Here is a 26,860-nt window from a genome sequence, read left to right as displayed (position 1 = left end):
TATGTGTGCAGCCACCAATCAGCAGCTACCTCTCAACTCCTGAGTCTACCTAGTTATCTCTTTAAACAAAGGATACAAAGAAAACAAAGCAAATTAGATATTTGAAATAAATTGTAAAGTTGTTTAAAATTGTATGCGTTATTTGAATCATTAATTTTTTTTTATTATTTTATGTCCCTTTAATGTCTTTAGTTAAAGGGGCAATTTCTTTTTATTAATTATTTGCGATCTGAAAACAGATATTTGTTTATGTTATTGTGCACCAGTAAGGATGAGGGAGTGATCCTTACCAGCCTATCCCACAGACCAAAGTTTCAAGCTCAGATCAAATTTTGTAACTATGGAATATGCATTCAAATTAAGTACAATCATTAGAATGCTCAAATATGACTACAATTAAAAAGTACATAAAAGTGCAAAAAAGAAAATGCTCTAATGTGTTAGAGCATTTTACTACTGAGCTATTTCTTTTTCTATAATCATGTGTTTAACCTCTACAAAAGTTAAACACATAGGGCTAGATTAAAAGGGGAGCACAAAAATATTAGCAATATTGTGTTAATGTTGCTTGAGTGAAATCAATAATGCTTCTATCTTTAAAGGGACACTGAACCCAAGTTTTTTCTTCCGTGATTCAGATAGAGCATGCAATTTTAAGCAACTTTCTAATTTACTCCTATTATCAATTTTTCTTCATTCTCTGGCTATCTTTAAGCTTATTTTTGGTTTAGTACGCTGGACAGCACTTTTTTTATTGGTGGGTGAATTTATCCACCAATCAGCAAGGACAACCCAGGTTGTTCACCAAAAATGGGCCGGGATCTAAACTTACATTCTTGCATTTCAAATAAAGATACCAAGAGAATAAAGAAAATTTGATAACAGGAGTAAATTAGAAAGTTGCTTAAAATTGCATGTCAGATAGCATAAATCTGTCACATAATTCATATTGGATAATGGATACAGCTTAAGCGCTATGCTGATGGTGCGCTAGCAGTGGGGTTCATGTAGTTCTGTGCTATACTATTTTAATGAAAGCTAAGTATTAAATACTTCATCTGTACATACCCATACACACATATGTGCTATTTTAGAGTGCACATGAGCGCAACACTTAAATCACCGCTTGTAATAAAAGTGCAACGAGTTCACTAATAATGCTCCCTACACTATTCAAGTAAAGGGCAACCCGCCCTTTAGGGCCACTTTAAGAGGCTTTACAATATTTAACCATCTACTTGTAATATCAGATTGTGCAAAAGATAACACATCCGGCTCTATTGTGTGCTCCACTTGTAATCTAGCCATAGTTAATATCAGCTCCAGAGCAGCAATACATTACTGCCGCTTAGCTGAATATATCTTCTGAGCCAATGACAAGAGTCATATGTGTGTAGCCACCAATCACCAGCTAGCTCCCTGTAGTGCATTGGTGCTCCTTAGTCTACCTAGGTATTTTTAGGATACCAAGGGAACAAAGTTAATCTGATAATAGGTAAATTGAAAAGTTTCATAAAATTACCTGCTCTCTATGAATCATGAATGTTTAATTAAAGGGACATTAAACACTAAATACATTTCTTGTAACTTTCTCTAATTATGGGTGCCGCCATTTTGAAACCTAGGTTACACTGCAGGTAACTGAAGGAGAGTTGCTGCACATCTCACATCAATGCTAGATTTTAACATTGAGGCACACCTATGACTAGAGGGTGTTGGAGGATAACCTCAATACTGTGCTTACAAAATGTATTTAGGGCCAGATTAGTAGAGCACTAAATTATCACGTGCCCGCGAACAGGTAAATGAGTCCGTTTGCAGTCTTGTGATAATTAACCATCCATTACTGATTATTGCTACTGCGAGCTTGCGGTAGCAATTAGTGCTCAGAAAATCAACCAGAGATCAGATATCTGGTTAATTTTCTAAATGTGCCCCACTTTTTTTAATTTAAAAAAAATGTAGCATTTTTTAAAAATAAAACCAACTGCACTAGGCATTTTTTGGGGTCCAAAGTTTGTGGCAGTGGGGTGTTAGAAAAAAACACCGGCACTGAAAAGTTCCTTTACATTACTGTCTATGAGAACTGTGTGTAAATATATATGTATATGACTATATAGCTGCAGTATATTGATGTGTTAATATGAGTATATACACATATTAAGCTGTTTTGCACCTTCTATCATACATCTGGACAACCAGCTGCTGTCAGTGTTCACTGAAGCATTGTCAAAGAAGTCTTATGTTAAAATGCATGAACTTTGTGCTTTATTATATTCAGCGTTATTTTGGAAAATAAACGCTGTATTTTCATCTGCCGGTGCTCCTGTCTCTTCACTTTGTATTTATTGCTAACTGGATTCCCTCGCAGTGAGCACGGACGCAGGCATTCCCCTTAGTGGATTGCCTCCTCTCTCCCTGGATTGGACCAGAGCACATACCAGGCGGTGACGTCCAGGGCTGACGTCCAATCAAGTGAGTCGCACACGTCTGAAGAGGGTCTGGTCAGTATAGTGATGTACAGCTGGCAGACTCAAGGAGTTCCTGGGCACCACGGCCAACAAGGTATCACAGGATAGAAGAAGGGTCCCCGATGAACAAGGACCGATAGTATTCTGTGTCCAGAGGCCAGACCGGAAACAGATAACCCCCAAGGACTGGACGCGGTAAGTCGGCCCCCAGGGCCGCACAGTTTTATTCATAGTGTGTAGGACTTTTTGTTACTCCTGATATATACACATATTAACACATAAATATATATTTGCATATAGGTTCTGATGCTGTCTCTGACAACATTAAAACGAGGCTCCCATTGTAGCCTATGGAAGTACGCTCTTGTAAGCTCGTGTTCGCATTGCTGTTAACTTGTAATACCAGCGCACTTTAGCGTGCTCTGGTATTACACAGTGGACTGTGGAGTGCAAATATTGCTTTCATGAAAATGATGTTTTGCGCTCCACTTATAATCTGGCCCTTATTGTTCAATGTCCATTTAATTGATAACCCTACTGGCGGCCGATTGGCTGCGAATCTGCAGGTAGCGGCGTTGCACCAGCAGTTCACAAGAACTGCTGGTGCAATGATAAATTGAATGGATGTGCGGCGGACATGGTTCGCTATAGTGGATCATGTCCGTTCGCACAATGATAAATGGACCCCCATGTGTTTATCTACATTTTAATTATTAAAGGGACATGAAACCCAATTCTTTTCTTTCATATGTAATTGAAGTATGTAATTTTAAACAACTTTGTAATTTACCTTTATTATCTAATTTGCTTCATTCTCTTGATATCCTTTGCTGAAAAGCATATCTAGATAGGCTCAGTAGCTGCTGATTGGTGGCTCCACAATGCCTCATGTGATTCTCTTGGTATCTTTATTTGAAATGCAAGTTTAGATGCTGGCCCATTTTTGGTGAACAACCTGGGTTGTCTACGCCAATAGCAAGTATGGATGGGCTCCTCCAATGAGTAGGAGAGTATTGAAAGAAAAAAAAACTAATTGCAGCAAATAATGTGTTAAAGTATTCAGAAGAGTTTCAAACAGAGCTAGGATGTTTTTATTTTTTTTGTAAGACTGCACAAAAGTTTTGTAATTAAAGGGACAGTATACACCAATTGTCATATAACTGCATTTAATAGTTACCACTATAAAGAATAATATGCACAGATATTGATCTAAAAATCCAGTATAAAAGAGTTTAAAAACTTACTTAGATGCTCCCAGTTCAGCTTTGTTAAAAAGGTAGCTGGAACACCCACTGCAAGTGGGAAATAGCAGACACCACCCCCTTCATTTGCATATGAAAAGACTCTTTACACATACAGGAACAAGCTGGAGGAGGTATACATCAGTATTCTCCTAAAACTTTGGGGCTTGGTTAGGAGTCTCTAAATCAGAGCAATGTTATTTAAAAATAAGCAAAACTATACTTTTTAAAAAACAAACAAACAAAAACCATGTATGGGCTATTTAAATAGATCATCTACAAATCATTTATGCAAAGAAAAATCTAGTGTATAAATAATACAGTGATATCATTTGTTATATCACTTAAGAACTACCTCAAATATGTGAGGAACATAAATGACTCAAGTGACAATAAACTTTGGCAACACCTGTACTCCAAGTTTATATTATCACAATCAATGAAAACCATTAGAAAACCAACTAAAAGATTCATGGCAACCTAGTATAAGCACATTCCAAAAAAACTGAGTCACCTGTAAGAATGTAATGATGTGTAACTGTAAATGAATGGACACTGAAGGAAAAAAGATACTTTCATGATTCAGATACAACATGTCATTTTAAAGAGGTTTCCAATTTACTTTTATTATCAAATTTGCTTAGTTCCCTTGGTATCATTTGATAAAGAGTAAATCTAGGTAGGCAGGTTCATAGGAGCACAGGAGTGTGCATGTGTCATGTGAATTTATCACTGCATGTAGTAATACTCTGAAACAATGTTTGTAGCAGTGTTTTACATTGTTGCAAACACTGTTGCCATAGAGTTCTAAAGACAACCCCTGGTTGAAAAAGTCCAGCATGGTATTTGTCCTCCAATTAGAGGGTTTAGGAAGTAGTGAGACTGCAATCAAGAGGGACATTGGATTCACCTCATAATAAATCTACCCCTTAAAAGGACATGAAGCCGATTTAGATAGAGCATGTCATTTTAAACAACTTTCCAATTTACCTCAATGATCAATTTTGCTTCATTCTTTATTAAGCAATGCACTACTGGGATCTAGCTAAAAATATTGGTAAACCAATGAAAAGAGGCATATGTGTGCAGCCACCAATCAGCAGCTACCTCTCAACTCCTGAGTCTACCTAGTTATCTCTTTAAACAAAGGATACAAAGAAAACAAAGCAAATTAGATATTTGAAATAAATTGTAAAGTTGTTTAAAATTGTATGCGTTATTTGAATCATTAATTTTTTTTTATTATTTTATGTCCCTTTAATGTCTTTAGTTAAAGGGGCAATTTCTTTTTATTAATTATTTGCGATCTGAAAACAGATATTTGTTTTTGTTATTGTGCACCAGTAAGGATGAGGGAGTGATCCTTACCAGCCTATCCCACAGACCAAAGTTTCAAGCTCAGATAAAATTTTGTAACTATGGAATATGCATTCAAATTAAGTACAATCATTAGAATGCTCAAATATGACTACAATTAAAAAGTACATAAAAGTGCAAAAAAGAAAATGCTCTAATGTGTTAGAGCATTTTACTACTGAGCTATTTCTTTTTCTATAATCATGTGTTTAACCTCTACAAAAGTTAAACACATAGGGCTAGATTAAAAGGGGAGCACAAAAATATTAGCAATATTGTGTTAATGTTGCTTGAGTGAAATCAATAATGCTTCTATCTTTAAAGGGACACTGAACCCAAGTTTTTTCTTCCGTGATTCAGATAGAGCATGCAATTTTAAGCAACTTTCTAATTTACTCCTATTATCAATTTTTCTTCATTCTCTGGCTATCTTTAAGCTTATTTTTGGTTTAGTACGCTGGACAGCACTTTTTTTATTGGTGGGTGAATTTATCCACCAATCAGCAAGGACAACCCAGGTTGTTCACCAAAAATGGGCCGGGATCTAAACTTACATTCTTGCATTTCAAATAAAGATACCAAGAGAATAAAGAAAATTTGATAACAGGAGTAAATTAGAAAGTTGCTTAAAATTGCATGTCAGATAGCATAAATCTGTCACATAATTCATATTGGATAATGGATACAGCTTAAGCGCTATGCTGATGGTGCGCTAGCAGTGGGGTTCATGTAGTTCTGTGCTATACTATTTTAATGAAAGCTAAGTATTAAATACTTCATCTGTACATACCCATACACACATATGTGCTATTTTAGAGTGCACATGAGCGCAACACTTAAATCACCGCTTGTAATAAAAGTGCAACGAGTTCACTAATAATGCTCCCTACACTATTCAAGTAAAGGGCAACCCGCCCTTTAAGGCCACTTTAAGAGGCTTTACAATATTTAACCATCTACTTGTAATATCAGATTGTGCAAAAGATAACACATCCGGCTCTATTGTGTGCTCCACTTGTAATCTAGCCATAGTTAATATCAGCTCCAGAGCAGCAATACATTACTGCCGCTTAGCTGAATATATCTTCTGAGCCAATGACAAGAGTCATATGTGTGTAGCCACCAATCACCAGCTAGCTCCCTGTAGTGCATTGGTGCTCCATAGTCTACCTAGGTATTTTTAGGATACCAAGGGAACAAAGTTAATCTGATAATAGGTAAATTGAAAAGTTTCATAAAATGACCTGCTCTCTATGAATCATGAAGGTTTAATTAAAGGGACATTAAACACTAAATACATTTCTTGTAACTTTCTCTAATTATGGGTGCCACCATTTTGAAACCTAGGTTACACTGCAGGTAACTGAAAGCGAGTTGCTGCACATCTCACATCAATGCTAGATTTTAACATTGAGGCACACCTATGACTAGAGGGTGTTCGAAGATAACCTCAATACTGTGCTTACAAAATGTATTTAGGGCCAGATTAGTGGAGAACTAAATTATCACGTGCCCGCGAACAGGTAAATTAGTCCATTTGTAGTCTTGTGATAATTAACCATCTGTCATGAGATGCAGGACATATGCAGGACACAGCAATGATGGTACAACTCTATTTTATTACAGAGCATAGCAATACACATCCAGACAGGTTGATTGTACTAAACTAACTGCGACACAGACACCGGACCTAAGCCCCGCCCACATGCTAGTGACATCACATCCTGCTATCATCACATCTTCCCCTTTTTCAAAGGCAAAGCATACATTTGCATATATTAAATAACAAGGTACACCAACAGGGTATACAACAACATTTTGTTTTAGAACATTATAGAAACAGATAGATTAGAAAACATGAACAAATAAATTACATCCTGACTTGGACATCGGGGTAGACTACCCTAGTCCACAGTGACCATGGGATTATTCTGCCCATACTTCCGGTCACTGTTCTAGCTAAAGTCAGTCCCTGTATCGGGCCGGAAGCCTCACCACTCTTCCGCTTGATGTAACTTTGCATGAACTGTCCTCTGATACAGAAGATGGTGAACAAGAGTCTGCTGGAGGCAAAGATATATCCCCGCTATGATCTTGCTGAGGGGAAGGCACCTCTCTTAGAACAGGAGATCCCACCGGCGGTGGTACTGAGGTATCCGGTTCCAGACTCTCAGGTACAGGCTGAAGATGTCTTCGGTTACGGCGTGTAACCGTCCCTCCCTCTGTAAGGACTGTGTAAGACCTTGGTTCTGGAGAGCGGCCCACTACCGTAGCAGGCGTCTTCCATTTCTTCTCATCATCCAGTTTAATTCTGACACTTTGGCCCGCTTTCAGTTCCTGTAAAGGCCTGACAGAATGTCTCCTGTCGTAGAAGAAACGATAACCCTTTTTGGCCTCTTCATCCCTCCTAAGGACTTCGTCCCGAGGAACAGGGCCAGGCGGCTTGAAGACACCCACTGAGGGTAAAGTGGTGCGAATCTGGCGTCCTAGCATCAGCTGTGCCGGGCTAAACCCGGTGGCTTGAATGGGCGTCGCCCTGTATGACAAGAGGGCTAGGTACGGTTCAGATTGCTTTAGAATGAATTTTGTTGTTTGAACTGCCCTTTCAGCCATTCCGTTGGCCTGCGGATAATGTGGACTTGACGTGGAATGTACAAAATCATATTCCCTGCTGAAAGCACTGAACTCTGTAGAAGCGAACTGCATGCCATTATCACTCACCAGCTCCATTGGAATGCCCCAGCGGGCGAACAAGCTCTTCAGGCGAATGATAACGGCCTGACTTGTGATATCATTCAGGGGTGCTATTTCCAAATACCTGGAATAGTAGTCGATAACAACAAGAAACTTTTTCCCGTGCAGTTCGCACAAATCAGCAGCTATTTTCTGCCACGGCCCCGCAGGCAGCGGAGTAGACATTAAGGGCTCCCTTCTCTGAGTAGGCCGGCGTTCCCGGCAAAAGGCACATTTAGACACGTGATTTGCAATGTCGGAGCTGATCCCAGGCCACCACACAGCTGTGGCTGCTCTTTCTCTGCACTTTGTAATGCCTAAGTGGCCATCGTGAATCCTGTTTAACATCTCCTTCCTCATGCTGACAGGAATTACAATACGGTCTTGGAACAGCACCAACCCCTCCAGCTCCGTGAGCTGCGACCTCTCTGGCTGGTAAGCATTTAAAGACATCCAGGCTGCCCGGCTCTCGGGCCAGCCATCTCTTATGTACCTTATAACTTCTTGCAGATCTGTGTCCAAATATGTCTCTTTCTTTATCTCTTCCAGTTTCCTTGAAGAAATGGACTTAGAGGCCAGAACTGAATCAACATACACTTTTACATCCGACTCTGTGGAGGATTCTTCAGCAGCAGCCAGCGGGAGCCTGGACAGTGTATCTGCCACAACCAGCTGCTTCCCCGGCACATGCACTGCCTGAACATTGAACCTGAGTAGTCTCATTAAAAGTCTCTGGCATCTCAAGGGTGTTTTGTCGATGTCATAAGAATTGATAAGAGGGACTAGCGGTTTGTGGTCAGTTTCCAGACTAAATTTCTCCAAACCCACTAGATAACGCTGAAAGCGCTCACAGGCCCAAACTGCAGCCAGGCACTGAGTTTATCCATAACTATATCAAAGTTAACTTCGTCCCCTTCTTGGAAAGTAAAAGCATTGAACACTGGCTCTACATCTTTCCCCATAGAATATAAAAGAGAATTAACTTGTACTTCACCACTCTCCTTGTTCAGTTTGGATGCAATCCTGAAGCGCTGAAACCGCTGACGCCATGTGGGCCAAGCTGCAGGCTGAGAAAAGTCAAAAGGCTCAGGTGGGGTAAACTTTGACATCGTTATCATCAGAAACAGAAGCGTAGTCCAGAACTTCTGACACCATGTCATGAGATGCAGGACATATGCAGGACACAGCAATGATGGTACAACTCTATTTTATTACAGAGCATAGCAATACACATCCAGACAGGTTGATTGTACTAAACTAACTGCGACACAGACACCGGACCTAAGCCCCGCCCACATGCTAGTGACATCACATCCTGCTATCATCACACCATCCATTACTGATTATTGCTACTGTGAGCTTGCGGTAGCAATAAGTGCTCAGAAAATCAACCAGAGATCAGATATCTGGTTAATTTTCAAAATGTGACCCACTTTTTTATAATTTAATATGTATATGACTATATAGCTGCAGTATATTGATGTGTTAATATGAGTATATACACATATTAAGCTGTTTTGCACCCTCTATCATACATCTGGACAACCAGCTGCTGTCAGTGTTCACTGAAGCATTGTCAAAGAAGTCTTATGTTAAAATCCATGAACTTTGTGCTTTATTATATTCAGCGTTATTTTGGAAAATAAACGCTGTATTTTCATCTGCCGGTGCTCCTGTCTCTTCACTTTGTATTTATTGCTAACTGGATTCCCTCGCAGTGAGCACGGACGCAGGCATTCCCCTTAGTGGATTGCCTCCTCCCTCCTCTCTCCCTGGATTGGACCAGAGCACATACCAGGTGGTGACATCCAGGGCTGACGTCCAATCAAGTGAGTCGCACACGTCTGAAGAGGGTCTGGTCAGTATAGTGATGTACAGCTGGCAGACTCAAGGAGTTCCTGGGCACCACGGCCAACAAGGTATCGCAGGATAGAAGAAGGGTCCCCGATGAACAAGGACCGATAGTATTCTGTGTCCAGAGGTCAGACCGGAAACAGATAACCCCCAAGGACTGGACGCGGTAAGTCGGCCCCCAGGGCCGCACAGTTTTATTCATAGTGTGTAGGACTTTTTGTTACTCCTGATATATACACATATTAACACATAAATATATATTTGCATATAGGTTCTGATGCTGTCTCTGACAACATTAAAACGAGGCTCCCATTGTAGCCTATGGAAGTACGCTCTTGTAAGCTCGTGTTCGCATTGCTGTTAACTTGTAATACCAGCACACTTTAGCGTGCTCTGGTATTATACAGTGGACTGTGGAGCGCAAATATTGCTTTCATGAAAACGATGTTTAGCGCTCCACTTATAATCTGGCCCTTATTGTTCAATCTCCATTTAATTGATAACCCTTCTGGTGCCGATTGACTGCGAATCTGCAGGTGGCGGCGTTGCACCAGCAGTTCACAAGAACTGCTGGTGCAATGATAAATTGAATGGATGTGCGGCGGACATGGTTTGCTATAGCGGATCATGTCCGTCCGCACAATGATAAATGGACCCCCATGTGTTTATCTACATTTTAATTATTAAAGGGACATGAAACCCAATTCTTTTCTTTCATAATTTAGAAAGAGTATGTAATTTTAAACAACTTTATAATTTACCTTTATTATCTAATTTGCTTCATTCTCTTGATATCCTTTGCTGAAAAGCATATCTAGATAGGCTCAGTAGCTGCTGATTGGTGGCTCCACAATGCCTCATGTGATTGGCTCACCCATGTGCATTGCTATTTCTTCAATAAAGGATATCCAAAGAAAGAAGCACAAGCATGGAAACAGAAATCTCCTCCCACCATCTCACAAATCATAGCCACAGCACACTTCCTCCAGAAAATGGAATCATACTCCTATTCAGTCTTAGACAAAATGGACTCCTATATAGATATCTGGTCTCCATGGATGGAGAAGTTTCCACCCTGAAAATCTGCGAGATACTCCAACCCTCCATCCCTCATTTCCCCTTCCTCCCCCCCTTCTCCCCCCCCCCCCTTTTTTTTCCCCCTACCTACATTCCCATCATCCTTGTAACGATCTACGAGAAGTACACTCCTATGAGATACTCAAAGCAAAATGAGAACCAAGAGTGCATCCCAGAGTCCTGTGGGTAATTTTTGACCTATGGCCCTGCAATTCTAGTCCTGACATTATAAAAAGTTTTTGTTATATATAGCGTGCTACCTCTTTCATTATTGTTTGTATTTAGCACTTATCTAGCACTTTATATTGTTTCTGAAATACTCTATGTAACTTTTGTCACTATATGAACGTACACATATCCCTGCGTGGATACACAAGACAGTTACGATTGTATTCTTTTATATGCCTTGTTCTCACAATAAAAAGAATTTAACAAAGAAAGAAGCACATTAGATAATAAAAGTACATTGGAATGTTGTTTGAAATTGTATTCTCTAGCTGAATCATGAAAGAAAAATTTTGGGTTTAGTGTTCCTTTAAGCATGTGCACTTGTTGATGTGAAATGAATGCCGATTATGGCATCGGCATCTGGCAATTTTAGGTGCCGGATTTATTTGTGTAATAGTGCTAAACACAAAGATCTGGATTTGCACACAAATATATGAGTTAGAGAAAATCATGCTGCTTAACTAAATACCAGTCTAGTTGTAGGTCATTTCTTTGAAAATGCGTCTATGAAACATTTTGTCAGTGAAGGAAGAGGAAGGGCAAAGAAACTTTGATTGTCACTGATAAATAATTAACATGCAATTAATGCAACATTTTTGCATTGCTGAATGGCAGATTTCTGTTTCATTACATAATTATATTACATTATCATTAGAGATTAGCGTTAAAGTAGATATCCCTCCCTCATGTCTACATCAAAAGACATGAAACTCTTGGTATTAGTAATACAAAATGTTTAATTATGAATAGTAATAAAAAAATTTTGCCCCATTTTTCTGAGAAATGAAGGTGCAGACTAAAGTCTTTACAAATCTAAAAATATTATATTCTACACAGCCATGGTTATCTCATTGCAGTAAATTATTTATATAAGTTGCCCATTGGCCTCTGCAAAGAGCATAAGATAAGATGTTTTTTTTTTCGACTCTATACTAATTTCTTCAGCATTTAACCCCTTAATGACCACAGCACTTTTCCATTTTCTGTCCGTTTGGGACCAAGGCTATTTTTACATTTCTGCAGTGTTTGTGTTTAGCTGTAATTTTCCTCTTACTCATTTACTGTACCCACACATATTATATATCGTTTTTCTCGCCATTAAATGGACTTTCTAAAGATGCCATTATTTTCATCATATCTTATAATTTACTATAATTTTTTTTATAAAATATGAGGAAAAAATAGAAAAAAAACACTTTTTCTAACTTTGACCCCCAAAATCTGTTACACATCTACAACCACCAAAAAACACCCATGCTAAATAGTTTCTAAATTTTGTCCTGAGTTTAGAAATACCCAATGTTTACAAGTTCTTTGCTTTTTTTGTAAACTATAGGGCCATAAATACAAGTAGCACTTTGCTATTTCCAAACCATTTCTTTTAAAAATTAGCGATAGTTACATTAGAGCACTGATATCTTTCAGGAATCTCTGAATATCCATTGACATGTATATATTTTTTTTTAGTAGACATCCCAAAGTATTGATCTAGGCCCGTTTTGGTATATTTCATGCCACCATTTCACCGTCAAATGCAATCAAATACAAAAAAATCGTTCACTTTTCACAAATTTTTTCACAAACTTTTGGTTTCTAACTTAAATTATTTACAAACAGCTTGTGCAATTATGGCATAAATGGTTGTAAATTCTTCTCTGGGATCCCCTTTGTTCAGAAATAGCAGACATATATGACTTTGGTGTTGCTTTTTGGTAATTAGAAGGCCGCTAAATGCCACTGCGCACCACACGTGTATTATGCCCAGCAGTGAAGGGGTTAATTAGGGAGCATGTAGGGAGCTTTTTGGGGTAGTTTTAGCTTTAGTGTCGTGTAGTAGACAACCCCAAGTATTGATCTAGGCCAATTTTGGTATATTTCATGCCACCATTTCACCACCAAATGCGATCAAATTAAAAAAAACGTTAATTTTTTCTCAATTTTAGGTTTCTCACTGAAATTATTTACAAACAGCTTCTGCAATTATGGCACAAATGGTTGTAAATGCTTCTCTGGGATCCCCTTTGTTCAGAAATAGCAGACATATATGGCTTTGGCATTGCTTTTTGGTAATTAGAAGGCCTCTAAATGCCGCTGCGCATCACACGTGTATTATGGCTAGCAGTGAAGGGGTTAATTATGTAGCTTGTAGGGAGCTTGCAGGGTTAATTTTAGCTTTAGTGTAGAGCTCAGCCTCCCACCTGAAACATCAGACCCCCTGATCCCTCCCAAACAGCTCTCTTCCCTCCCCCACCCCACAATTGTCCCCGCCATCTTAAGTACTGGCAGAAACTCTGCCAGTACTAAAATAAAAGGTATTTGGCCCTTTTTTTAAAAAATAAAAAAAGCATATTTACATATGCTGATGTGTAGGATCCCCCCTTAGACCCCAACCTCACTGATCCCCCACCAAACTGCTCTCTAACCCTTCCCCTCTGCAATAATGGGCACCATCTTGGGTACTGGCAGCTGTCTGCCAGTACCCAGTTTTGTAACAAAATGTGCCTTTTTTTAAAAAAAAATTCCCATTTCTGTAGTGTAGCTTCCCCCCCCCCCCGAGACCAACCCCCAACCCCTTCCAGGTCCCTTAGATGATATTTTACAGTAATTGTGTTTTTAATTTTTAACCTTTTTTTTCTGTAGTGTAGCGGTTCCCACCCGCTCCCGCCCCGTGCACGGGCCCGTCCAACACCCCCCATGCACGCGCACGCTCCCGTGCGTGCCCCCGTAGCTTCCGCCCCCAATCCCGCCCCCCTCCACTCCACACTGAGCACCGATGGCCGCCCACCCGCCTCCCACGTAAGCTCCCACCCACCAACGATACCGGCCACCGATGTCCGGTGCAGAGAGGGCCACAGAGTGGCTCTCTCTGCATCGGATGGCCAAGGGGGGTTATTGCAGGATGCCTCCATATCGAGGCATCACTGCAATAACCGGAAAGCAGCTGGAAGCGAGCAGGATCGCTTCCAGCTGCTTTCCAGACCAAGGACGTACGCCACACGTCCTCGGTCATTAACTGCCTTTTTTTTGAGGACGTGTGGCGTACGTCCTTGGTCGTTGAGGGGTTAAAAAACTATTAAATGAAAAAAAAATGCATAGGCATATTGTTCCCAGACTAATCTGTGCTTTGATTACAATATTATGTGTAGCATTTCTAGTATTTATTGTATCCTACTGTAAATGTCGGTTGCTTTACCATAAGTGTATGTTAATATATTTTATGTTGTATTTGTCCATTTTTTAAAAGACAACACTATTTATTGCATTAAAGTGATGGTAAATCCTAGCGTTTGAGAAACACTAGGATTTACCAGTGGAACAAATAAAGGGGACTTTCAGTCATGAAGTATAAAATACTTCATGCTGAATGTTCCTTTATTTGTTTGAAGCTTTCACCACACTGAGCTCCTCAGGCAGCCCACGGCAGAACGCTATTTTGCTGTGAGGTGACATTTCCACCTCTTCGCCAATAGCCATGCGGGCCAGCTGGTGCCATCCCGGAAAGCTAGCACACTATTGGCGAAGAGGTGGAAACATCATCTCACAGCAAAATAGCGTTTTTGCTGTGGGTTGCCTGAGGCACTCATCGCGGTGAACGTTTTAGACAAATAATGGTAGTGGAAGGCATAATTGTGCATGTAACGTCTTAAGGGTTATGCTGCCTGACTGAAATGTGAAGCTGTGCAGTGTGTGAGTTTGCAACATTTTTTGCAATATGTGGGGTGGGGACTCATACCTCTTATAAAATTGCATGCATGCTGGTACACTTCCTCTTTCTTGTCTGCAACTGCTGGAGAAAGGTTTTTTTTCCCCGCCCATCCCTCCCTTGTTGTTAACATGTTGAATTGTTGTTTTTCAGGAGGTGCGGCACTGAGGGAACGGCTGCCATTAGGGTGGTTGCAGGACTTTGGCGGGGGCATGCCTAATCAGGCTAGCTAATCGTAAGCCCAAAGTAGTAACAATTTTTGGCTTCACATCAAGGGCGCTTGTTGTGCATCTTGCGCCTGATGTCGACCTTACTGGGTCTGGAGCAATTTTTTCTGGGAGTGAAGGTAGAAATTACCGGCTGGCGTGGCGGGGTCCCGGCCGAATAATTTTTATGGTTTCCGCGAGGGTGTGGTCGAGCTAATGGGAGGGGCATGATGTAGCAAGTCGCAGCTTGTAACGCCTCTCCCCGTGGGCCTGCTGACCTAGAAACCCCTTGTGGATGATGCCAGCCTTTGAAGGGCAATGTTCGGCAGGAGCATTGCGACAACCGATCTGGGCCGGTGACCTCACTACGCTTGCTGTAGATACTAAGTTATTGCTAGTTTTAGGATATAGATTAGTCTCAGATGCCGCCACCTATTGATATAAGCCTTATGCTTCACAAGTTAAATAAGTTTAGAATTTGCCTGGTTTTGTTTAATAAACGCGACCTTGCTTCACGGTCTTATACCTCCAACTATGTGTCTGTGTTTTTATTGGGTAAGGTGGAAATGAAGTCATGGTGATTTGACCCTTAAGGAACTTTCAGTATGAAGTATTTTATACTTCATGACTGAAAGTCCCCTTTATTTGTTCCACTGGCAAATCCTAACGTATCACAAATGCTAGGATTTACCATCACTTTAACTAATTGTTGACATTCAAAATGTCATGCCAGTTATGCTTTTCTGAGAATGAGATATTATTGGTAGTTGGATGATTGTATTCCCTCTATATTATTTTATTCTAACTTGCCAACATAGTTCGATTTTTTCCTATATCTGTCAGTATCTTTCGACTTTGAATTAGACCTTTGTCCTAAGCCTCATATATTAAATTAATAATGCATTTGACACACTATTCTTCATTAGGACTTTGCCTATCTTTTTATCAATAGTCACATGCCAGATTAGATAGCTGATTGAAAGTACAAAAAGGAAACACAGCAGCACTGGTGCAAGGAAAATCCAGGGCCAAAAAAGTAAAACAAAATTTACCTTTATTAGAACGATTTACATAAGTACACAAATGAGCTTCCCTGACTAGTTTCGTGCTCACCAGAGCACTTAATCATAGGGTAAGTTGCTAGGTGTGAACCCTCCCTTTTTAAAGGGAAAGAAACACCTGTTAGTGATTAGTTAAATTTACATGCATATTAAAATTCAATGTATGTATGGGAACCTATGAGTGCACATACACATTGAAAAATCAATCAATCACAAAACAAACAAAATCTGTTACAAATCACGTGCACAATGTCTAAGGAGAAAACGATGTTAAAAATAACATATTGCAAAAAGGATCGATATGTACAAACGCTGCAAAAGATAATAATGTCAGAGACCAAAAACAATATTTGTAATTGTAGGTGACAAATTACAATAAATATCCATGTATGTAAGTATCTATATATACAGATATATTGTAAAAATAAATTCTAAAATTATTGAAAATGTCCCCCTAAAGAAAAGGAGGGGAACAAGTACATACAAATCATGGATATTAAATTGTTACAAAAAAGCCTTACATGTCCAACCATATGAAACATAATATGCAAACATGCATATTTAAAGTGTAGTCAAAAAAGAACGAAAGAAAGAAAGAAAACACTCCATTAAATAACACAAAAAAACCACAAAAAATATATACATGTATAATTTTATATATGAGATAAAGATATATGCATAATGTAAAAAACATTTAAAGCAATACATTTCTCAATGTTATTAAATGGAGCATTACAAGGACCACTTTACTTATTGATTCAAAAAGGAAGGACAAGTAAAGAACATCAGTCTAACAATATTAATCTAACAATGTCAATGTAACCAATATTGGGCTGACCTGTAACCAGTGATGTTTGTACCATATAGTACAGTGGGTGGCATATAAAGAGAATACTACTCAACAAAGTAGCTCATATCCCACTCCTTGTTCAAACCCAGGGGTGTGATAGTTCTGAGCTTATAGATCCAGTATAGTTCTTGTTTCTGTAAAAGTTTACATCTATCACCACCCCTGGGTGGGAACATGACGCGGTCAATTACCTGTACCTTCATATTAAAGACACTAGTCATGTGTACAAGATTGAAATGTCTTGCAACCGCTGATTCTTTGACATACTCTCTAGTGTCCCTCACATGTTCCCTAATTCGAGATCTTAATTCTCTGGTCGTTTGGCCAGTATATTGCAGAAAACATTGCTTACACTCAAGCAAGTACACAACATAGGTACTTCTGCAATTTGCATAAAATTTATGAGAGAATTCCTCACTAGTTTGGGTGCTTTTAAAGCCATTACCTATACCAATAAAGCTGCAAGTGACACAAGGGCCATGTCCACATCTATAGGTCCCCTTCCTTCTAATCCAATCACTTTTGTCCTTACCTCCTGAATGTATTAAACTGGGAGATAGTTTAGAAGACAAGGTTGGGGGCTTTTTTGACACAAATTTACAGTTTCCAATAAGGGGTCTCAACACCTCATCCTCATTAAGTAGATGGAGATTCTTCTTCAGAATAGAGCAATGTCAGGATATACATCTCTGCCATATACACTATCCTTGGTTGTACTGTCCCTTTAAGGATCACTGCTTCTCATACCTGTCTCCACCCTATTTAAGGCACACCTGTTTCACTCATTCTTTGCTTAGTATTGATATACACTTCAATTGCCTAGCCAGTTTTGTCTGAACTCTGCTCACTCAAATTTGCTACCAGCAAGTTTTTCTTTGGATTCAAGTTTTCTCACGAATTTTGCTGCTGTTGCTTTTTACTTGCAACCTTCATTTTCCTCTGAAACTCCTGTGATTTACTAACCTCCACTTGAATTGTTTTCTTACAATTACCTTGGACGCTACTGCTCCTGTCTCCTGTCTCAGCACTTCCACGGAGCTCCGCAACTACCGCGGTGACGTCACACGCCAGCTGCTCTCTCTCTCGCTACTCAGCTCTAGCCTGCTCTTCCGACTACGCTGTAAGTGTTACTACTTCTGACTCTCAGCCTTGATATGTGCCAGCACTATAACGCTTACCATTATAATATTCTCAAAATGCATATGTCTTCTTGTCAGTGTTCTTTTGTTTATTAACATTGTTCCAACCTTCGCATATATCTACTCTCATATGTGATTCTCCAAGTTTACTTACAAAAGCCTGTTGAAACTTCATATAATTACTGATCGTTCATTCTGACCATTTATCTCCTATAAATTTGGGTATTCTGATTAACATCTTACCGGAGGAACTGTGTTTCATGTTTTCACTGCAGACTAGAGTGTAGCCACTCTTTTCAGCCTGCAATAGGGTTAACATAGCGAATCTCCTCCTTTACATTAATTACAGCCTGCTGATACAGGAAAGCCGCCTTCACACATCCTGTGACTATTGTGGTTTTCAGTATCTTCTTGCTACATACATTCTCTATTGTTGCCACCTTCCATCTCAGCAGTTGTGATTCACCTGACCTGTTCAAAATACTGTGTCTTTATTTTAGATTTCCTAAACCAGTGTGACAGAATACTAAGCCTTTTAAAACCTATGGATCCAGCTGAGATTAACACTCACATGCAGGCATTAACACAAAGAGTAGATTTGTTAACAAATGGTTTAAACGCATTAAAAGTGGAGAATGATAACCTTAAAGCATACATTAGGGATGTAGTAGACAAAAGAACACCTATATATGAACCCCAGGTTAGTCCTCCAGATTGTTTCTATGGAGACAGGACTCTCTACAGAGAGTTTAAAAATGCATGCCTGTTATTGTTTGCTTTGAGACCTCATACCTACCCAAACGATAGGATTAGAGTACTCACGACCATATCTTACCTTAGAGGTGAACCCCGTACATGGGCAAACACTTACTTTGAGAATAATGAAGAGATATTGAATTCTTTGGATAATTTTTTTGTCTCAATGGATCAATTGTATGAGGATCCATACAAACAGCTTACAGCTGAAAACGCCATGCGTGGCCTTAAGCAAAAGAAGAGGGTAGTCGAAGACTACATCACAGAATTTAAAAAATGGGCAAAGGACTCTCAATGGAACAATCTGTCCCTTAGGAACCAGTTCAGACTCGGCCTCTCTGAGGGAATAAAAGACGAGTTGTCTCGCACAGATATCCCAGATACCTTAGAAGAGCTCATGTCACTTAGTATTACAATAGATAGGCGCCTCAGGGAAAGGTACCAAGAAAAGACTGGGCATGACTCTAACCCTAGGAAAACTTCCTACCCCACACATGCCTCTTCCTTACACAAAAACACCCCTGAACCCATGGACATTGCCTTCATCAAAGGTCCTCTGTCTCCTCAAGAGAAGCTCAGACGTCGTTCCAATAATCTATGCCTGTACTGTGCCTCTGACGAACACACTGTGAAAGACTGCCCTTCCCTCCTAAAACAAAACAAGGGTAAGACCTTAACAGACTTTTATTGTTGTACTACTCAACAGAGTTCAGTTACTTACATAAAAATCCCTCTTCTGTTACAGTGGGAACAACTTCGTCTTCACGCCACCGCGATAATTGATTCTGGTGCCACGGCTTCTTATATAGATAAGGAATTTTGCACTGTAAATAAAATACCACTGATGCAGAAACAGTCTCCTGTTTATTTGAGAGGGATAGATGGAAAAAATATTTCTTCTGGGCCTGTTGAATTTCATACCATACCCCTACTTGTGGTCTCTCATGATCAGCATAGAGAATATCTCTCTTTCGATGTAATAAATTGCCCGGTCTCTCAGGTGGTTTTGGGGATGCAATGGTTGCATGCACACAACCCCCAGATAGACTGGTCCAATTCCACACTTAATTACAATTCATCATACTGCCAAAGTACTTGTCTCCCCAGTACAGTATTACAGATTTCTGACACTCCGGACATACCACCCATACCAGAGGTTTATAGCGATTTTTCTGATGTTTTTAGCAAAAAGGAGGCAGAGAGTCTGCCTCCACATAGAAAATACGACTGCCCCATAGACATACTCCCTGGGTCAGAGATCCCGATTGGGCACATATTTCCCTTATCTCATACTGAGCTAAAACACCTAAAGACATATTTAGAAGAGAACCTTAGAAAAGGGTTCATCCGACCCTCGACCTCGCCGGCTGGGGCCGGAATATTTTTTGTTAAAAACAAAGACGGCACTCTTAGACCTATAGTCGATTACCGTCAGCTAAATAAAATTACGGTAAAAAACCGCTACCCTTTACCCCTCATACCAGAGCTTATTGAGAGACTAGAGGGAGCTAAGTTTTTTACAAAATTGGATTTAAGGGGTGCTTACAACCTTCTCCGAATAAGATCAGGAGACGAATGGCTGACTGCGTTCCGAACCCGTTATGGTTTATTCGAGTACGTAGTCATGCCATTCGGGTTGTGTAATGCGCCTGCTGCTTTTCAGCACTTAATAAATGATCTTTTTAGAGACCTCCTTGATGTCAACATAGTCATATACCTAGATGATATTCTCATCTACTCTAAAACTTTAGAACAGCACATTCTACATGTGAGGCAAGTTCTTTCCCGGCTTAGAAGCAATTTCCTCTATGCAAAAGCTGAAAAATGTGTTTTCAATTCCCAGACCATATCTTTCCTTGGATATGAAATATCCCCTTCAGGAATTTTTATGGAGAATAAAAAAATTGAAGCAGTACTGAACTGGCCTACCCCAAAGACCAGACGCCAGGTTCAATCCTTTATGGGTTTCGCAAACTTCTACCGTAAGTTTATCAAAGATTTTTCTAAACTGGCAACTCCTCTAACCACACTCACAAAAGTCAAGATTCCATTCAAGTGGACTCAAGACTGTCAATCAGCTTTTAATACACTCAAACAGAAATTCACCAGTGCACCCATTCTACGTTTTCCTGACCCAAAACTTCAGTTCATTTTAGAGGTTGATGCATCCAACTTCGCAATTGGAGCAGTACTATCACAACGGGAGAATCTAGATAAACCTCTCCATCCTGTCGGTTTTTATTCCAGGACCTTAAACATCTCTGAACAAAACTATCCTATCGGGGATAAAGAACTACTTGCAATTAAACTATCCCTGGAACATTGGCGACATCTTTTAGAGGGTACTACCTACCCTACTCTCATCTATACTGATCACCGTAACCTTCAGTATTTAAAAACCTCCCGAACACTCACCTCCCGTCAAGTTAGATGGAATTTGTTTTTCTCACGTTTTAATTTCCTTATTACCTATCGACCTTCAACAAAAAATCAGAAAGCTGATGCACTTTCTCGCATACCACCTGAGTCCATCTCACAACCATCTCAACAAAGTATAATTCCTTCGGAAAATTTCCTCTGTTTCACATACGACACCAGGCCTATTATTCATACCGAACAACAGAAGGATTCTTTAAAACCACTACAGGAACTACAGTTGAAGTCCGATGGATGTTATTATCATGGCTCCCGTTTATACATTCCTCCCATACTCCATCTACCTCTGCTGGAATCATTACATGACTCTCCACTCGCTGGTCACCCTGGTATAAAAAAGACCCTGGAATTAGCGAAAAGGAGTTATTGGTGGCCAAATATGACTGCCGATGTATCCCAACATGTCCACTCCTGCAGCATTTGTACCATATCAAAAAGGAATAAACAACCACCATATGGTCTTTTACTGCCTTTACCTACTCCTAAGACACCGTGGTCCGAAATTGCTCTCGATTTTATAGTCGACCTACCTCTTTCCTCAAGGTACAACACCATCATGGTTGTAGTGGATCTTTTCACAAAAATGTGTCATTTTATCCCGTACCATAAACTACCTACTTCAATAGAAACTGTTCAGCTTCTTATTTCTAATGTCATCAAGCTGCATGGCCTGCCAAAGACCGTTTTAAGTGACAGAGGCACTCAATTCTCCAGTAAACTCTGGTCGGAGTTCTGCAAACTCTTCCATATTGACAGGCGGCTTACAACCGCATACCATCCCCAGTCAAATGGACAGACCGAACGCTGTAACCAATGGCTGGAACAATTCCTAAGGTCTTTTTGTTCTTCTGAACAACATCTTTGGGCGGACTTACTACCATACGCTGAATTTTGCTATAACAACACCTTACATGCCACCACTAATCAAACTCCATTCTACTCAAATTACGGATTTCATCCAACATTCCAATTGTATCCTACTCAAGATTCTTCTTCTCCTTCAATCGCTGAGCTTTCCCAAAGCATTTCCTCGAATTTCACTCGTATTGAATCCTCCATTGAAAACGCAAAAAGGCTCTATAAACGGTACTACGACAGACGCAGGACAGCTCCTCCAAAATATGAAGTAGGTGACTTGGTATGGCTTTCTACAAAACATTTACGTATGAACACTCCATGCAGGAAGTTATCCCCACTCTTTGTTGGTCCTTATCCCATAGCTCATATCGTCAATGCCAATGCTGTTCGTCTCACCCTACCTCCTACTATGAAAATCCACCCGACATTTCATGTCTCCCTTCTGAAACCTTACCGGGCAGTGAGGGGTTCCGCCTCATCTTCTTCTCTTCCTCTGGTTTCTGTCGACCCTGATATCGAATATGAGGTTCAATCCATCAAAGATTCCCGCATGATGAATGGGGTTTTACAGTACCTGGTAAGCTGGAAGGGTTACCCACCTGATGAGGATTCTTGGGAACCCTCTGTTAACATCTCCGCACCCAGGTTGGTGTCTCGTTTTCATCAACGGAATCCCGACTCTCCTGGACCCTGAGCTCCGGAGTCGCTCTTTGAAGGGGGGATCCTGTCAGGATATACATCTCTGCCATATACACTATCCTTGGTTGTACTGTCCCTTTAAGGATCACTGCTTCTCATACCTGTCTCCACCCTATTTAAGGCACACCTGTTTCACTCATTCTTTGCTTAGTATTGATATACACTTCAATTGCCTAGCCAGTTTTGTCTGAACTCTGCTCACTCAAATTTGCTACCAGCAAGTTTTTCTTTGGATTCAAGTTTTCTCACGAATTTTGCTGCTGTTGCTTTTTACTTGCAACCTTCATTTTCCTCTGAAACTCCTGTGATTTACTAACCTCCACTTGAATTGTTTTCTTACAATTACCTTGGACGCTACTGCTCCTGTCTCCTGTCTCAGCACTTCCACGGAGCTCCGCAACTACCGCGGTGACGTCACACGCCAGCTGCTCTCTCTCTCGCTACTCAGCTCTAGCCTGCTCTTCCGACTACGCTGTAAGTGTTACTACTTCTGACTCTCAGCCTTGATATGTGCCAGCACTATAACGCTTACCATTATAATATTCTCAAAATGCATATGTCTTCTTGTCAGTGTTCTTTTGTTTATTAACATTGTTCCAACCTTCGCATATATCTACTCTCATATGTGATTCTCCAAGTTTACTTACAAAAGCCTGTTGAAACTTCATATAATTACTGATCGTTCATTCTGACCATTTATCTCCTATAAATTTGGGTATTCTGATTAACATCTTACCGGAGGAACTGTGTTTCATGTTTTCACTGCAGACTAGAGTGTAGCCACTCTTTTCAGCCTGCAATAGGGTTAACATAGCGAATCTCCTCCTTTACATTAATTACAGCCTGCTGATACAGGAAAGCCGCCTTCACACATCCTGTGACTATTGTGGTTTTCAGTATCTTCTTGCTACATACATTCTCTATTGTTGCCACCTTCCATCTCAGCAGTTGTGATTCACCTGACCTGTTCAAAATACTGTGTCTTTATTTTAGATTTCCTAAACCAGTGTGACAAGCAAATTTCATTGTATTGGCTCGAATACTCTGTTGAAAAAACTACAGTCTCTTGTGTTATATTACTGTGTCTCACAGATCCCTGAACCAACTCTCCCTGTGATTTTTCCCTTACCTCCACATAATTCTGGTGAAGTAAAGAATCATTGTAACCTCTTAACTTGAGTCGCTCAATTAAGGCCATGGCTTGTTCTTCGAACAAAGCATCTGAATTAGTATTTCTGCGCAACCGCAATAATTGGCCCCTTGGAATTGAGCGCACCAAATGAGGAGGATGACATGATTTAGCATGAAGTATAGTGTTTCCTGCTGTTTTTTTACGATATGTGTCACTGATGATCATTCCATGTACCTCATCTCCTTTTAAGGTCAAGTCAAGAAAATTAGCCACTTCTCCAAAAGTGTCACCAACAAAATTAAGATTAAACTCATTTTGGCTTAAATAGGCTAAAAAGCCATCATAATCGAAAGGTTCCTTGATGACAAATATCAGATCATCTATGAAACGCATAAAAAAGATGATCTGATCCCTAAACGGGTTGTCATGGCTATATAGGTACTTGTCCTCCCAGAGTCCCACGTACAGGTTTGCGAACGAGGGGGCGAATTTCGCCCCCATAGCCGTCCCACAAACCTGCACGTAGAACTCCTTATTAAACATAAAATAATTATGCTTAAGCAAAAAGTCAATTATGTCACAAAGGACCATTTTGGTCTCTTCAGAAAATCTGGTGTGTCCATCAAAGAAATACTTCATAGCTTGTATGCCCATGTCATGCGGGATACTTGAATAAAGGGCAGTGGCGTCCACCACTACCCATTTATATCCTTTCTCCCATTTAAGCATTTTTAATAGCTGTAAGAGGTGTGTGGAATCTCTCAGATAGCTTTTTAGACTCCTCACCAGGGGCTGTAAAACTGAATCAATCCATTCTGAGACTGGTTCAAATAGAGACCCAATCCCCGAGACAATAGGGCGTCCCGGGGGTTGGGTCAATCTTTTATGTTTCTTAGGTAAATAGTGAAAAATCGGAATCCTTGGATTCCCAGGAACCAAATTCTCAACCTGCTCCCTGGTGAGGAGTCCAATAGCCACCGTTTGCTCCAAAATGTTAATCATTTTTAGTTTGAATAAAGATGTGGGGTCTGAGCTAATCTTCCTATATGTTGTTGTATCACATAGCTGTCTATTGCTTTCCAAAATATAATCACTTTTGTCCAGGATGACAACATTCCCACCCTTATCTGAATTACGAATAACAATTGATTCGTTATTTTCTAGGGTTGTTAATGCAGCCCTTTCTTTTAATGTTAAATTGAATTTTGTTTTCCTCATCTGTCCAACACTATCCTCCAGTGCTAAAATCTCTCTCTCAACCCTTTTCTGAAACATATTAAGTGCTGGTCCTCTGAATTGTGTAGGATAAAAATGTGATGAATGTTTAACAGGAATCGGAATATCTACATCTTGTGGACCATACTCTGTTTCCAATTCACATAAATCCTGTAATAAAATATTGTCTTCAAAATTCACAAATTGACCAACATTAATTCCCACAGCCTGTTCACTATCATGCGTCTGATTAGTGCTATGTTCATGCACCGAAAAAAACCTTTTTAAAGTCAGCTTCCTGACGAATTTATTTACATCTAACAGCGTTTTAAACGCCGAAAAGGTATTAGTCGGTGCAAAACCAAGCCCTTTTGATAACAAGGCTGTTTGTTCGACAGTTAGAGTAGTGCTAGACAGATTAAGTACAGTTAGTCCTTCTTGTTGGATTTTGCTTTTCTTCCCGATTTTCTTTGCTCTTCTCCCGGCTCTCCTGATCTTTTTCCTAAAGGGACAATAGTGTTATCTTTCACTTTCGGACGGACAGCTTCTTCACCCTCTTCAGAGTTACTCTGACCCGTACCATCAGATACTTGTAAGGGGATTGAAGAACAAGAAGAAGAAAGGGAAGAAGAGGAAAGCAAGGAAGAAGAAGAGGAAGAAGAGGAAGAAACAGAGAGTGGAGCAGATGCTCCACTATCATCTGACATATTCGAATCCTGTTCTGAATTTTCAGTAGATGAAAAGGCAACCCTTCTTTCACCCTTCTTCTTTAAAATAGACTTAGGTGCAACATTGCAAGCTCCTTCCTGGTTATCATTGGCTTTACTTTGCTGGGAAAAATTATTCTTCTTACTCTTGCCAGAGCCTTTCTTGAAATTCTTTGCTCTGGGTCTGCGTTGGAATAGTGACCAATTATATACTTTATTATTTGCATAGTCATCCAAATCGCGGCTAAATTTTGTACCCTTTCTCTTAGCCAATTCTTCATCAGATTTTTTTATTTTGTTTTGTTTTGTTTACAATATATCTGTATATATAGATACTTACATACATGGATATTTATTGTAATTTGTCACCTACAATTACAAATATTGTTTTTGGTCTCTGACATTATTATCTTTTGCAGCGTTTGTACATATCGATCCTTTTTGCAATATGTTATTTTTAACATCGTTTTCTCCTTAGACATTGTGCACGTGATTTGTAACAGATTTTGTTTGTTTTGTGATTGATTGATTTTTCAATGTGTATGTGCACTCATAGGTTCCCATACATACATTGAATTTTAATATGCAAGCTCCTTCCTGGTTATCATTGGCTTTACTTTGTTGGGAAAAATTATTCTTCTTACTCTTGCCAGAGCCTTTCTTGAAATTCCTTGCTCTGGGTCTGCGTTGGAATAGTGACCAATTATATACTTTATTATTTGCATAGTCATCCAAATCGCGGCTAAATTTTGTACCCTTTCTCTTAGCCAATTCTTCATCAGATTTTTTTATTTTGTTTTGTTTTGTTTACAATATATCTGTATATATAGATACTTACATACATGGATATTTATTGTAATTTGTCACCTACAATTACAAATATTGTTTTTGGTCTCTGACATTATTATCTTTTGCAGCGTTTGTACATATCGATCCTTTTTGCAATATGTTATTTTTAACATCGTTTTCTCCTTAGACATTGTGCACGTGATTTGTAACAGATTTTGTTTGTTTTGTGATTGATTGATTTTTCAATGTGTATGTGCACTCATAGGTTCCCATACATACATTGAATTTTAATATGCATGTAAATTTAACTAATCACTAACAGGTGTTTCTTTCCCTTTAAAAAGGGAGG

The sequence above is a fragment of the Bombina bombina genome, chromosome 2, assembly GCF_027579735.1.
Source record: "Bombina bombina isolate aBomBom1 chromosome 2, aBomBom1.pri, whole genome shotgun sequence".
Taxonomy (NCBI): domain Eukaryota; kingdom Metazoa; phylum Chordata; class Amphibia; order Anura; family Bombinatoridae; genus Bombina; species Bombina bombina.
This window is presented reverse-complemented; position numbering follows the sequence as displayed.